Here is a 15,507-nt window from a genome sequence, read left to right as displayed (position 1 = left end):
TCGCCCTCACTCTGGCTATCTATCTGTCTGTCTATCGATCACCCTTACTCTATCTATCTGTCTGTCTATCGATCGCCCTCACTCTGTCTATCTATCTGTCTGTCTATAGATCACCCTCACTCTGTCTATCTATCTGTCTGTCTATAGATCACCCTCACTCTGTCTATCTATCTGTCTGTCTATCGATCGCCCTCACTCTGTCTATCTATCTATCTGTCTATCGATCGCCCTCACTCTATCTGTCTCTCTATCGATCGCCCTCACTCTATCTGTCTATCGATCGCCCTCACTCTATCTGTCTCTCTATCGATCGCCCTCACTCTATCTGTCTGTCTTTCGATCGCCCTCACTCTGTCTATCTGTCTGTCTATAGATCGCCCTCACTCTGTCTATCTGTCTGTCTATAGATCGCCCTCACTCTGTCTATCTATCTGTCTGTCTGTCTATCGATCGCCCTCACTCTGTCTATCTATCTGTCTGTGTATCGATCGCCCTCACTCTATCTGTCTGTCTATCGATCACCCTCACTCTGTCTATCTATCTATCTGTCTATCGATCGCCCTCACTGTATCTGTCTATCGATCTCCCTCACTGTATCTATCTGTCTATCGATCGCCCTCACTCTATCTGTCTGTGTATTGATTGCCCTCACTCTATCTATCTGTCTGTCTAGCGATCGCCCTCACTCTATCTGTCTGTCTATCGATCGCCCTCACTCTGTCTGTCTATCGATCACCCTTACTCTGTCTATCGATCACCCTTACTCTGTCTATCGATCGCCCTCACTCTGTCTATCGATTGCCCTCACTCTGTCTGTCTATCGCCCTCTCTCTGTCTGTCTATTGCCCTCACTCTGTCTGTCTATCGATCGCCCTCACTCTGTCTGTCTATCTGTCTGTCTATCAATCGCCCTCACTCTGTCTGTCTATCAATCGCCCTCACTCTGTCTGTCTATCGATCGCCCTCACTCTATCTGTCTGTCTATCGATCGCCCTCACTCTATCTGTCTGTCTATCAATCGCCCTCACTCTATCTGTCTGTCTATCGATCGCCCTCACTCTGTCTATCTATCTGTCTGTCTATCAATCGCCCTCACTCTGTCTGTCTTTCGATCGCCCTCACTCACTCTGTCTGTCTATTGCTCGCCCTCACTCTGTCTATCTATCTGTCTGTCTGTCTATCGATCGCCCTTACTCTGTCTGTCTATCGCCCTCACTCTGTCTGTCTATCGCCCTCACTTTTCAATGGTATATATTTTTGTAAATTATTTGTGTTCTTTGTATTTATTGTTGATTGGTATGACTGATAATGGCTTGGATGGGTGTGATTGGTGGTTGCTATAAAGTTGTGAGAGGGCATGTGTCACATATGTTTTGAAATGTAAATAGATTTTGTATATATATATTGATGTCTTTATTGCTGTTGGATCTACAAATGAAAATGTCAGTAAATAATAATAAATAGATATATGTTTTTCAAATAAATACTCTCTGTGTTGGACTATACTGATGTTTTTCATGGATTAGAGTGTTTGCCTCTTAATAGATTTAGTCCTAGGGGGTCTTCTTGTTTTTGACTACTGTCTATCGATCGCCCTCACTCTGTCTGTTTATTGATTGCCCTCACTCTGTCTGTCTATCGATTGCCCTCACTCTGTCTGTCTATCGATCGCCCTCACTCTGGCTATCTATCTGTCTGTCTATCGATCACCCTTACTCTATCTGTCTGTCTATCGATCACCCTCACTCTGTCTATCTATCTGTCTGTCTATAGATCACCCTCACTCTGTCTATCTATCTGTCTGTCTATAGATCACCCTGACTCTGTCTATCTATCTGTCTATAGATCGCCCTCACTCTGTCTATCTATCTGTCTGTCTATAGATCGCCCTCACTCTGCCTATCTATCTGTCTGTCTATCGATCGCCCTCACTCTATCTGTCTGTCTATCGATCGCCCTCACTCTATCTATCTATCTATCGATCGCCCTCACTCGCTCTATCTGTCTGTCTATCGATCGCCCTCACTCGCTCTATCTGTCTGTCTATCGATCACCCTCACTCTATCTGTCTGTCTATCAATCGCCCTCACTCTGTCTGTCTATCGATCACCCTTACTCTGTCTATCGATCGCCCTCACTCTGTCTATCGATTGCCCTCACTCACTCTGTCTATCGATCGCCCTCACTCTGTCTATCGATCTGTCTGTCTATAGATCACCCTGACTCTGTCTATCTATCTGTCTATCGATCGCCCTCACTCTGTCTATCTATCTGTCTATCGATCGCCCTCACTCTGTCTATCTATCTGTCTGTCTATCGATCGCCCTCACTCTGTCTATCTATCTGTCTGTCTATCAATCGCCCTCACTCTGTCTGTCTTTCGATCGCCCTCACTCTATCGGTCTCTCTATCGATCGCCCTCACTCTATCTGTCTGTCTATCGATCGCCCTCACTCTGTCTATCTATCTGTCTATAGATCGCCCTCACTCTGTCTATCTATCTGTCTGTCTATAGATCGCCCTCACTCTGCCTATCTATCTGTCTGTCTATCAATCGCCCTCACTCTATCTATCTGTCTATCGATCGCCCTCACTCTATCTATCTATCTATCGATCGCCCTCACTCGCTCTATCTATCTGTCTGTCTATCGATCGCCCTCACTCTATCTGTCTGTCTATCGATCGCCTCACTCTGTCTATCTATCTGTCTGTCTATCGATCGCCCTCACTCGCTCTATCTATCTGTCTATCGATCGCCCTCACTCTATCTGTCTGTCTATCGATCGCCCTCACTCTGTCTGTCTATCTATCTGTCTGTCTATCGATCGCCCTCACTGTATCTGTCTATCGATCGCCCTCACTGTATCTATCTGTCTAGCGATCGCCCTCACTCTATCTGTCTGTCTATCGATCGCCCTCACTCTATCTGTCTGTCTATCGATCACCCTCACTCTATCTGTCTGTCTATCAATCGCCCTCACTCTGTCTGTCTATCGATCGCCCTCACTCTGTCTATCGATCGCCCTCACTCTGTCTATCGATTGCCCTCACTCTGTCTATCGATCACCCTCACTCACTCTGTCTGTCTATCGATCACCCTCACTCACTCTGTCTGTCTATCGATCGCCCTCACTCTGTCTGTCTATCGATTGCCCTCACTCTGTCTGTCTATCGATCGCCCTCACTCTGTCTATCGATCGCCCTCACTCTGTCTATCAATCGCCCTCACTCTGTCTGTTTATTGATTGCCCTCACTCTGTCTGTCTATCGATTGCCCTCACTCTGTCTGTCTATCGATTGCCCTCACTCTGTCTGTCTATCGATCGCCCTCACTCTGTCTGTCTATCGCCCTCACTCTGTCTGTCTATCGCCCTCACTCTGTCTGTCTATCGCCCTCACTCTGTCTGTCTATCGCCCTCACTCTGTCTGTCTATCGCCCTCACTCTGTCTGTCTATCGCCCTCACTCTGTCTGTCTATCGCCCTCACTCTGTCTGTCTATCGCCCTCACTCTGTCTGTCTATCGCCCTCACTCTGTCTGTCTATCGCCCTCACTCTGTCTGTCTATCGCCCTCACTCTGTCTGTCTATCGCCCTCACTCTGTCTGTCTATCGCCCTCACTCTGTCTGTCTATCGCCCTCACTCTGTCTGTCTATCGCCCTCACTCTGTCTATCGATCGCCCTCACTCTGTCTATCGATCGCCCTCACTCTGTCTATCGATCGCCCTCACTCTGTCTATCGATCGCCCTCACTCTGTCTATCGATCGCCCTCACTCTGTCTATCGATCGCCCTCACTCTGTCTATCGATCGCCCTCACTCTGTCTATCGATCGCCCTCACTCTGTCTATCGATCGCCCTCACTCTGTCTATCCATCTGTCTGTCTATCGATCGCCCTCACTCTGTCTTTCTATCTGTCTGTCTATCGATAGCCCTCACTCTGTCTATCTATCTGTCTGTCTATCGATAGCCCTCACTCTGTCTCTCTATCTGTCTGTCTATCAATCGCTCTCACTCTGTCTATCGATCGCCCTCACTCTGTCTGTCTATCGATCGCCCTCACTCTGTCTGTCTATCGATCGCCCTCACTCTGTCTTTCTATCTGTCTGTCTATCGATAGCCCTCACTCTGTCTATCTATCTGTCTGTCTATCGATAGCCCTCACTCTGTCTCTCTATCTGTCTGTCTATCAATCGCTCTCACTCTGTCTATCGATCGCCCTCACTCTGTCTGTCTATCGATCGCCCTCACTCTGTCTGTCTATCGATCGCCCTCACTCTGTCTGTCTGTCGATCGCCCTCACTCTATCTGTCTGTCTATCAATCGCCCTCACTCTATCTGTCTGTCTATCGATCGCCCTCACTCTTTCTGTCTGTCTATCGATCACTCTCACTCTGTCTGTCTATCTGTCTGTCTATCGATCGCCCTCACTCTGTCTATCTGTCTGTCTATCGATCGCCCTCACTCTGTCTGTCTATCGATCGCCCTCACTCTATCTATCTGTCTGTCTATCGATCGCCCTCACTCTGTCTGTCTATCGATCGCCCTCACTCTATCTATCTATTGCTGTGAGAAATTGGCCTGGTATATGATGGTCACTATTCTAGTGAATACCTTGCACCAGTCCAAACGACCCTTATGGTGATTGGTTGTAAGTCAACCTTTTATGTTGTAAATCAACGGCGATTAGGTTAAGCATCAGCAGAAGACATGCTTTATTTGACCATTATCGTATCAAATGTGACGACTCCATTTTGTATTTGTAACAGCCATTTTGTATGCCATACATTACCATGTGCTCGTCATGTGCGTTTGTCCTACCTCCTTGTTAACTATGCCTGAAGTCTGCCCGGCAACAGGCTATATTTAACCTTCCCCGCTTCCAGCATGTCCAGACATGCGCAGTAGGGTCAATAGCCGTTACTAATTAGTTCCAGATAGGAATGTGTTTACTAGTCTCCGAAGACTGGTAACTCCGCCCAACTATCGATTGTGCCTTCCAATATGTCCTTGTGTGGTCATGAAAGTGCTCTTGTCTTTTGTACCGCCGTCTTTTGAGCCCCCTCGTTGTGTATAAAAGGGGGCCATGTGCTTTAGTTCGATGTGCTACTCAATACAATACTGAAGGGTGTTGTGTGGACTGTAGTTCCACCTTTAAAGGTTTAATAAACTTTGCTTTTGTATTTCTCAGTTTCATTGCCAACTTTTTCCTATGGTCTGAGGACTCTGTGCAGAGAAGGGCGAACCCCTTGCACTAAGTAGGCCTAGCTGAGGTTTGCTTACAACAAATTGGCGCCCGACACGTGGGGCTCATCGGCGACTCGGATGCCCAAAGGAGTGGTCTTGGCGAAGGATTGGAATCTCGCTGCGGAAGCGATCGCATGCCAGAGGAGACCCGAGTCTTGGCATCCAAGGCGTTTTTTCCTTTCTTTCCGATCTGACCATCCAGGTGGTGCTGGTCCTCGACTGAGATCTCTTCTGTTGGTTTGCCGTGCAGTGGCCGTTTGGTCGAATTTAGCACTTGGCAGTTGGAGACTGGGCCCTGGAATTGGTAAGAACCGTTGTACGGTACTTGCTGTGGGTTTTGGAAGCCTGGGATTGGCAAGGCAGTTTTAGGATACGCTTGCTGTGGCAATTTTGGTTTGGAATGACTAGTCAATGATGTGTATGTGTATGTGAACTATATATGTTTTGCAATACATATAGGCAGATAATGAGGAGATTTTTCTCTACAATGCGATTTTGATTTGAATGCCACAACGTATTACAGATACTCTAAGTGCTACTTTGATTATAATACTGCATATTTTGCACTATTTTTGGCATGCCTGCTCTTAGAGCACTTCGTAGGTTGTGCTGCTTTTGTGGAAATAACCGGTTAGGACTTGAGGAATCGCAGCCGGCTCCCCCAGAGGGGACGCCTCATAGAGAGATGTATCTAAAATATGGTCTTTTTTCTATAATGTACAGCACATTGTGGAGGAAATACACGCAAAAGGATCCTGAGTTATGTTGGCCAAAGTATGGGTCGTTTGATATGCGAAAGATTGAGTATGTGGAACAGTGTATGTTTAAGCGAAAATCTAGACAAGATATGTTTGAGAGTGTGCGAATGTGGGTGAAAGAAGTACGTGAGCACGAGAAACATGAGCAAGCGCTGATTGAAAAAGAGCAACGAAAGAATGTGTATGAAAAAGCACAAGAACTAAGGAAGAAAAAAGCGAAAGAATTGGAAGAGAGACAGGAGAAGGAGCGCAGATTACAGATATCTGGCCAATATGCTGTTCGGCAACCTCTTTATCCTGTCCTTAATAAAACGCAAGATGATTTTTCTTTGTTAGATCGTCCGCCGCCTCCATATGCCGTCCCGTCCGCTCCATCTGGCGAAGATAAGGACTCCGATGCAGATGTAAAAGCGAAACCAGATACTCGCTCCATGCTGTCAGCCGACCGTGCCGCCGAACTTAGAAAGATTGCTTGGCAGTCACTTCAGGATACTGTTAAGGTTTCTGATATTTTAGAGACTTTAAAGGGATGGCAGGACAGAGAGCAATCATTTTTTACTGAGTCTTTTGCTGACAAAGTTGTTGAGATGTTTCGAAATGTTTCTGACATTCTCGAACCTGATGATATAGCAGCCGATTGTAAGCAAAAAAGGTCTTTTTACTCTCTCCCAGGTGACTGATACGATCAGGCGGCTGTTTAAACTTCAAACTGAGGCGCTTCGTCTACGGGAGGAGAAACGAAAAGCTAAAGCAGACGAACGGACGGGATTGGTCGATGGGAAACAATCATCTATTTTTTAAACAGATAAGACCACGATAGTGCATGCAAAGCCTATACGAGAGGCCGCGCCTCTATACGTTCCTCCTAAGGGAGCGGCTACAAGTGACGATAAATATTCTGTCGATGCTAAAGGGTATTTTATTTATAATTGTCTGTATACTCCCTGGAATAGAGCAGATGTTATGGCACTTAAAGCTGCATTGCCTGATCTGCGTAAATATCCAGCCGCTTTCTATGAGGAAGTTGAGGGAGCTTTAAATTTTTGTACCATGACATTAGCTGATATTGATTTATTTTTCAGGCTAATATTGCCGCCTGATATATAGAGATCCGTGCGTAAAGTCAATGATCGCGCAGCGTATGGGGCGTTATGGAAAGAAATAGAGAGGGAAGTTGAGGACAGGGAGCCAGAGAAAAAGCCATGTCAGTTGATTTTAGATCTCCCTGGTGCAATATTAGCTAAGTTAAAAACGATTACCCCCCCTAAAAAGATTGATTGGACTATTCTAGCATCTTGTAAGCAAAAAACAGATGAATCAGTTTCAGATTTTTTCACGCGTTTTGAGGAAGCTTTTCATGATTTTAGTGGCCAGTCGCTAACGGACGATACGGGCCGACATTTGTTCGTAGATAAGTATGTTACGAATCAATTGCCAGGAGTGGCTAGCCGATTGAAAGCTAGCGAAAGCTCTTGGACCACTTCTTCTCCGGCATCCCTCCTGACGATGGCTAAATATTACGAGCGTCAGGAATTAGAAGCAAAGGGTAATGAGAATAAAAAGTCTAAAGAATTAAAAACAAAGGTTATGTTATCTCAGATTTATGGTCCACCTCTTCGAGGTAACGATAGAGGGGGACAATGATTTTATAGTTCCTCTTATGCTTGTCCATCTTTGGCTACTGATCAATACGCGTACTGTAGAAAATGTGGTCATTGGGCAGATGAGTGTCCATTGTTGCACTCACAGCGCTATGTTCGTGGCCGAGGATCCATGAGGAACCGCTCGGGGACCTCAGGACCCAGAGGTGCTATGAACGATCGTGCTAGGTTTGATTCTAATGTGCGGGTACAAAATGGCTTCAATTCTTTTGATAGGCGTAACCAATACCAGATGTCTGATTATGTGCAGCTTGAGTCGCATGATTCTGCTTATGCATAGGATTGCGTAGGATGGGGTAAGGAATCAGTTGAAGTTCCAGTAGATCAGAGGGGTCCTTATGTTACAGCACATGTTTTGGGTTCTACTGATCAGTTTCTGGTTGATACAGGAGCTACTCGTAGTGCTTTGTCTAAACAATTGGTTCCAAGGGCTCCCCTGTCTGGCTTAATGATTATATCAATAGGGTTCGATGGAACACCTTCCCTTAGCCCATTGTCACAACCACTTGCTTTTCATGTTGATAAGTTTGCTGCTCCGTGTCCGTTTTTGCTTTCTCCAAATACTCCAGACAATATTGTGGGTCTTGATATGCTTAAGTATTTCAGACCCACAATAAGATGTTCCCCCGAAGGAGTGCATGTCATTTTGAATGACAATTATCCAGTAACAGACAGAGTTTGTATTGTTCAAGAGGATACTGCGTTAGCCTCCCTACCTAAAACTTTGTGGGCTACTACAGATACCGATATGGGTCAGATGGTTATTCCACCAGTACACATTAGTGTAAAGGAGGGAGCTGTGTTGCCATGCTTGCCTCAAAATCGAATTTCACAGGAGGGTGAAGAAGCACTCATACGGATTGTACAAGATCTCATTAAAGTTGGAGTTGTTGAGGAAGTTCCATTTAACATTTGTAATAGTCCGATCCTCCAAATTTTGAAGAAAGACACTGATACCAGGGTTTACCGATTTATTATTGTTTTGCGGAAGGTAAATAAGATAGTGGTACTGCAATATCCAGTGGTTTCTGATATCACGACACTTCTTACTTTAGTTCCACCTACTGCAACTACGTTCTCTGTTATAGACTTGAAGAACGCTTTCTTTTCAATCCCTATTCATCCGGATAGCCGATATTTGTTCGGTTTCCCTTTCAATAATCGATCGTATCGATTTTTTAGAGTTACTCAGGGCTATACTGAGAGTCCTAGTATTTACAGCCAAGCTTTGAAAAGACAACTTGTTTCTTTTGTTCTACCCGAGGGTGTGGCGCTCATACAGTATGTTGATGATATTTTGTTGGCAGCCGATACCCCTGAGCAATGTGAGAAGTGTACCCTGTCTTTGCTTTCTTTTCTTGCCTTACATAACCATAAAGTATCGAGAAAGAAACTGCAGTATTGTAGACCAAAGGTAACCTACTTAGGTCACCTTTTATCTAAGGAGGGGCATGCACTCACATCAGATCGCATTCAGGCAATCCTAGAGACACCAGTACCTTCCACACAGAAAGAGGTTCGAGCATTTTTAGGTCTTACTTCTTTTTGTAGGCAATGGATATTAGGATTTTCACATATTGCTAAACCCTTGTTAGTGCTTTTGACAAAAGATACTCCAACACCCCTCCCTTGGACAGATGAATGTGTGAATGCTTTCCGACAGTTACGACAAGCTTTTTGTTCAGCACCAGTGTTAGGTACTCCAGATTACACGAAGCTCTTTACATTGTACATACACGAGAGGGATGGATGTGCATTGTCAGTTTTAGTACAGACACCTGGTGATAAGCAACGCCCTTGTGCATATTTTTCAGCAGTACTCGATCCTGTTGCTCGAGCATTGCCTGGTTGTTTTCGCTCGGTTGCAGCAACAGCTGTGTCAATACGCCAGAGTGAAGGGATAGTCTTATCACATAAACTGTTGGTGTTGGTACCCCATGCTGTTGATGCCCTTTTGAATCATTAATCTCCAGGGGTGTAGGGGGAAGGTAATGGGTAAGACTGCCCCCCACTCAATCACAATTAATCAAAATGTAGCCCTTCCTCATCCAACAGAACATCCAACTCCTAGACCAATGTAAGGGGTAAACGATCTCACTATCTGTTTCTATACACTGGGTGTGTATAATAACACTATCCCTCAGGTCAGGATGTCTCAATTAATAAACATCAAGTGAAAACAATGTAAAAACACAGGCCAACACTTACTGGAAACAGAAAAGTGTAGAAAATAGAGAGAGTGCCTCACCGTCGTAACACCCGAGGGGGTTGCCGGTTTAACAATGCCCGGTATACCCACTTCTCATCATTGGTCACTCTCTCTAAGTGAAGATAGAAAAGTGCACACAAACTCGTAGAAGTGCACGAAGTGAGAATAGTAAGAATAGTAGGTGCTGCAAAACCTCCCGTTTAAAAATGGTTAGTTATATACCATACTTCTTTCTTTTCAAGCCGACATGTTTTGTTGCTATAGTTTCAGCAACTTCATCAGGGCGTGAAAGGGGTTCACTATTCTCGGACTTCACATCATAATGTTTAGACAAGGACCTGTGTGAATAAAACCAGAGTGCTGCAATGATTGTACCGATCATACTGCACCCCTTCAGCAAGAAGGTTTAGTCAAAGACATCCCATTTGTCACACAGAGCCCATACCAGAGATTCTTGTTTACCTTGTGGTTGCTCAGTCATTGCGTACCGGCAACCATCCAGTAGACACCGTGTCACGTGATCACATGTCCGACAGTGACTCGTCCTGATTAGAACCACCTACATTGAAATGAAATCAAAAATAAATGAAAAATGAAAACGGAATGGCCAGGTAGGTGTCATGTAAAATGGGCGTTCGTCATAATGCCCTTAACCCAGTCCATCACCCCAAATGCCCCACACGGTAATGAATATCCACAATCATCGTATTAAAAGCTAAAGTGGCCCGGGCTCACGTTGTTTACATCGGTATCGGATATCATCTCACAACCCGGCGGTTCTGATGTAATGTATTTCACCCGGGATAAGAACCCAATGGAACCGGAGGGCGGGGCACATATCTTACTGCCCACGGCACGGTCCAATGTCGGGGAATGGACACCTACAGTATTAAATGTCCTCAGCCAGCTTACTATATGCCACAGAGTCCCAAACTCTCACTAATTCATAAGATACTTAATTGTGTCTCCCACCCCGGCGGCTATGATATAATATGCTACGCCGTGGACGGAGACCCAGTGCCAACCCCATTCTCGCATTTAGTCTCACGTGCACCGCCTTACTGATGCCGAGTCCCTCCGGCGCTCCCGTCGATCCTCCCAGAATGCTTTTCGGAGGATCAGGAAGTAGCCTGAAGGGGTGGCTCCACCCACAAACTGACGTGGCGCGTCGTTTGAATCAGACAAAGACGCAGCATTTAACTAGTGCTCGTTTGACAGGATATGAGCTGATGCTGTTAGCCCCTCACATTACACTGAAGAGATGTGCAACACTAAACCCAGCCACGTTGTTGCCATTTCCGGCGACCCAGCCTGAGGCACAAGAAACACACGATTGTATATTCTTGACTGAGGAACAGACAAAGGGTCGTATTGATTTGCAAGATACGCCCCTTTCAGATGTGGATGGAGAACTGTGGGTTGATGGGTCTTGTCTGAAGTTACTGGATGGTACAACTTCAGCCGCCTATGCAATTACTACACTTCACACAATAGTGGAGACAGCTCGCATACCACAGAAATAAGCTCAAGCAGCAGAACTGATAGCTTTGACACGAGCATGTGAGCTTAGTACAGGTTTGTGTGTGAATATTTATACAGATAGCCGCTATGCTTTTGGAGTGGCGCATGATTTTGGCCTGCTCTGGAAGGAAAGAGGCTTTCTGACATCACACGGGATGCAGATAATGCACGGAGAACTAGTGCATAATCTTTTGACCGCATTAACATATCCAAAGAAGATAGCTATAGTGAAATGTTACTGATAAGGTGGGACAAGGAAATGCTTTTGTAGATCGAGGGGCATGTGAGACTGGGATGCAGCCTGATACTACTTCTATGTATGTAGTGAAGTCACAAGCTGAGTGGTGGCACGATGCTAGGAAGGAAGTACTAGAGATACAGAGGACCGCTTCTGATAAAGAACGGGAGCAATGGTCCAAGGATGAAGAGTTGGATGATGAAGGTTGTTGGTGAAACAAGCAGATGGATAGATGGAAGTTGCCTACAGCTTTTGTACAACCTATGGTTCAGATGGCACATGGGCTAGCACATGTTGGCGCTTCAGCAATAGTGAAATTGCTTACACAGGTTTGGGAGCATCCAGAAATTGCTAGCACAACTAAGAGAGTAGTACAGTCCTGTATGATCTGCCTACGATTTAATCCTGGAAAAGGGACTCGAACTCCAGCAGGAGGGTTTGTTACACCGACTGCACCGTTTGAAGTTTTGCAGATGGATATTATTCAGCTTGAACGCTGCAATAATCTGAAGTATGTCTTGGTGGTGGTATGTGCCTTCAGTAAATTGATTGAGGCGTACCCCACAAAAGACAACACTGCAATTACTACAGCAAAGGTGCTTTTGAAGGAATTTTTCCCTCGCTATGGAGTTTGTAGATTTTTGTGGAGCGATAACGGACCTCATTTTGTAGGGGACGTTATAAAGTATGTCCTGAAAGGATTAGGGATCAAACAGAAGTTTCATGCAGTGTTCTACCCACAATCAGCAGGATTGGTGGAAAGATACAATGCTACTCTAAAACTGAAATTAGCTAAGATACAGGCTTCCACTTCTCTGAATTGGCCAGATGCGCTGCCACTGGCATTGTCAATTAGATCAGTGCCTCATTCCCGAACAGGCCTCACACCCTATGAGGTCCTTTTCGGTAGACCTATGAATATCTGGGGAATTCCTAAACCGAGTTCTGTCTATGATGTATCTTGTGTCTTAATGAATGACTATTTGTCACAATTAACTGATAACTTGGTTTCTATTCATCAACAGGTTCGAGAAGCACTTCCTGACAGATCCACAGGTGAGGGCCACAACCTTCGGCCTGGGGACTTCGTCCTTCTGAAACCCTTTGAGAGATCGAGCAGTTTGGAGCTGAGGTGGCGCGTGCCAGGGCAAGTGCTACTTGCCACGAGAACAGCAGTTAAAGTCACAAACCGGAGAAACTGGGTCCATGGTACCCATTGTCGCCGAGTACTTCCGACTTTGGTGGAGCCTGCTGTGTTGACCAACCATAGAGAGGTTCTGACTGCGGAGAGAGGCCGTGCTGTGGAACCTGACGGATCTGAGGAGTTTTTCCCGGACCAGACAGTCCCTGGAGTAACAAGATATAATTTGAGAAATCTGCAGCGTTTGTGAAAGTTGTCTGAGCATTCCCTGGGTCAGTGAAACGGAGAGCCGATGTGGCAAGGGGGGGGGGGGGGGGGGGGATCAGCCCTGCATTAGAGTAGTGACACCCGTCTTGGCCCGTGGTGAAGAAATCAACGGCTACCCATGGGTAAGAGCTCTGACAACTACTTTAGTTTCAGGAAGATTTGTTTCGTGTTGTGACTAAAATGGAAAAGAAGAAGAAGATTTTTTTGTGCTATAGGGTTTGTTGTTGCCTTGATGATTGCGGCAACGATAACATGGTCTGCTGAGGAGACAACTCTAGCTCATGAGTTGTTTATTGTTACCACACCTACACCAGAGGAGCACTATTTCTTTACGCTCCCATATCAAGAATTGAAACATCGACAATCTTATCTCAATAATACCTTCTTCCAAATGTTGCATCATACCCACATCGCTACAAACTGTTGGATTTGTGGGATGATGCCTGCGCACCAAAAGAAAGGAGGTACACCGTTCATACCGCTTCCTTTTTTGCATAATAGCTCTTGTCGAGCCTGGTATACTTTGCTCTTTGCAACTAGGAAGCCTACAGTGGGCAGACTGCTTTTCCGGTTAAATAAAGAGTGCGATCAAGACAAAGATGGGTATCCCCAAGCGAATGGAACTAAATGGAAGTGGGCGAAATATCGACCGGACAATATTTCAACACCATATATCTTCACCAACACAAGAGACTTATCCAATGCCGAACATTTTGTCGTTTCTGTTACTCAAACACAAGCAGAATTATGTGTACAGAGCATTAGACATATCCCTGTGGGAGTTAGGGACTGTAATACTGTGTTAAATATAGATGGCTTGAATAATAGTACTTTCTTAGCTTCACATAACACCTATTTTGTGTGCGTAAATCGTGGATATTATCGATTGCCAGCCGGCTGGACCTGCATTTGTCATTTTTGTTGCCCCCTGTATTTCTGGCACCTCCGTTGTATCATCGAAATCTTAAATTGTTCAACAATATTACTGTAAATAGATATAAGAGGACACTGACTACTGATAATGTTGACCAGACTGACACTAGCCTACAACAATATATAGATTTTAATTTAGGAGTGTTCTTTTTTGTGGGTGCTGCACTAAACAGCAGAAAAGTACGACGATTGACTAGAGTAGTGGAAGCTGTCACAGATCAAACAGCTGTAGCTTTAGGAAACATCACTGAAGAATTACAAATTGCTAGAACTGTTGCTTTCCAGAACCGAATAGTTCTGGATGTCATGTTAGCAGATAGAGGTGGTGCATGCCGTGTTATATGCAGTAGCTGCTGCATGTTCAATCCTGACCACACCCCATCAGTGTATAAAGCGATTAATAAACTTCATAAAATCGCTGCAGACCTTCACACAGAAAATGGTACATGGACTTTTACAGGGTGGCTTTGGACTCTGATTTCTGCCTGGGACTGGAAAGTATTAACAGCCCTATGTATAATAATTGCAGTAATCTTCACGTTTGTGTATGTATCCAGTGTAGCCCGATGATATGTTCTATGTGTGTTACTGCTTGTGTACCGACTAAAAGCAATGTTGCAGAAGTCAAAATGCAGAATGATTTGAAAAAGGAAATAGCTAGTATGATGGTCATTGATACAAGGGATGAGTATCTAGCTTTCCCCAGGAAATCGAATGTCTTCAGCTAATACTGAAAGGGTCGTCTGTTGTAAATCAACGGCGATTAGGTTAAGCATTAGCAGAAGACATGCTTTATTTGACCATGATCGTATCAAATGTGCCGACTCCATTTTGTATTTGTAACGGCCATTTTGTATGCCATACATTGCCATGTGCTCGTCATGTGCGTTTGTCCTACCTCCTTGTTAACTATGCCTGAAGTCTGCCCGGCAACAGGCTATATTTAACCTTCCCCGCTTCCAGCATGTCCAGACATGTGCAGTAGGGTCAATAGCCGTTACTAATTAGTTCCAGATAGGAATGTGTTTACTAGTCTCCGAAGACTGTTAACTCCGCCCATCTATCTATTGTGCCTTCCAATATGTCCTTGTATGGTCATGAAACTGCTCTTGTCTTTTGTACCGCCTTCTTTTGAGCCCCCCCATTGTGTATAAAAGGGGGCCATGTGCTTTAGTTCGATGTGCTACTCAATACACTACTGAAGGGTGTTGTGTGGACTGTAGTACCACCTTTAGAGGTTTCATAAACTTTGCTTTTGTATTTTTCAGTTTCATTGCGAACTTCTTCCTATGGTCTGAGGACTCTGTGCAGAGAAGGGCGAACCCCTTGCACTAAGTAGGCCTAGCTGAGGTTTGCTTACAACATATAGACCAGCTATCCTAGTGGTAGCATGGACAAAAGCAGTCCTAGGCTTAACTCAAGAGGGCATGTGAAGCCAGCTGTTTTACCATATGCAATCCTTTTAATACCAAATGAAAGGACACCACACAAGTTATATATTATAAAATATATGTATTTATACTAGAATAATCCC

This window comes from Lissotriton vulgaris, chromosome 7 (genome assembly GCF_964263255.1).
Source record: "Lissotriton vulgaris chromosome 7, aLisVul1.2, whole genome shotgun sequence".
Classification (NCBI taxonomy): domain Eukaryota; kingdom Metazoa; phylum Chordata; class Amphibia; order Caudata; family Salamandridae; genus Lissotriton; species Lissotriton vulgaris.
Note: the sequence above shows the minus strand (reverse complement) of the source record.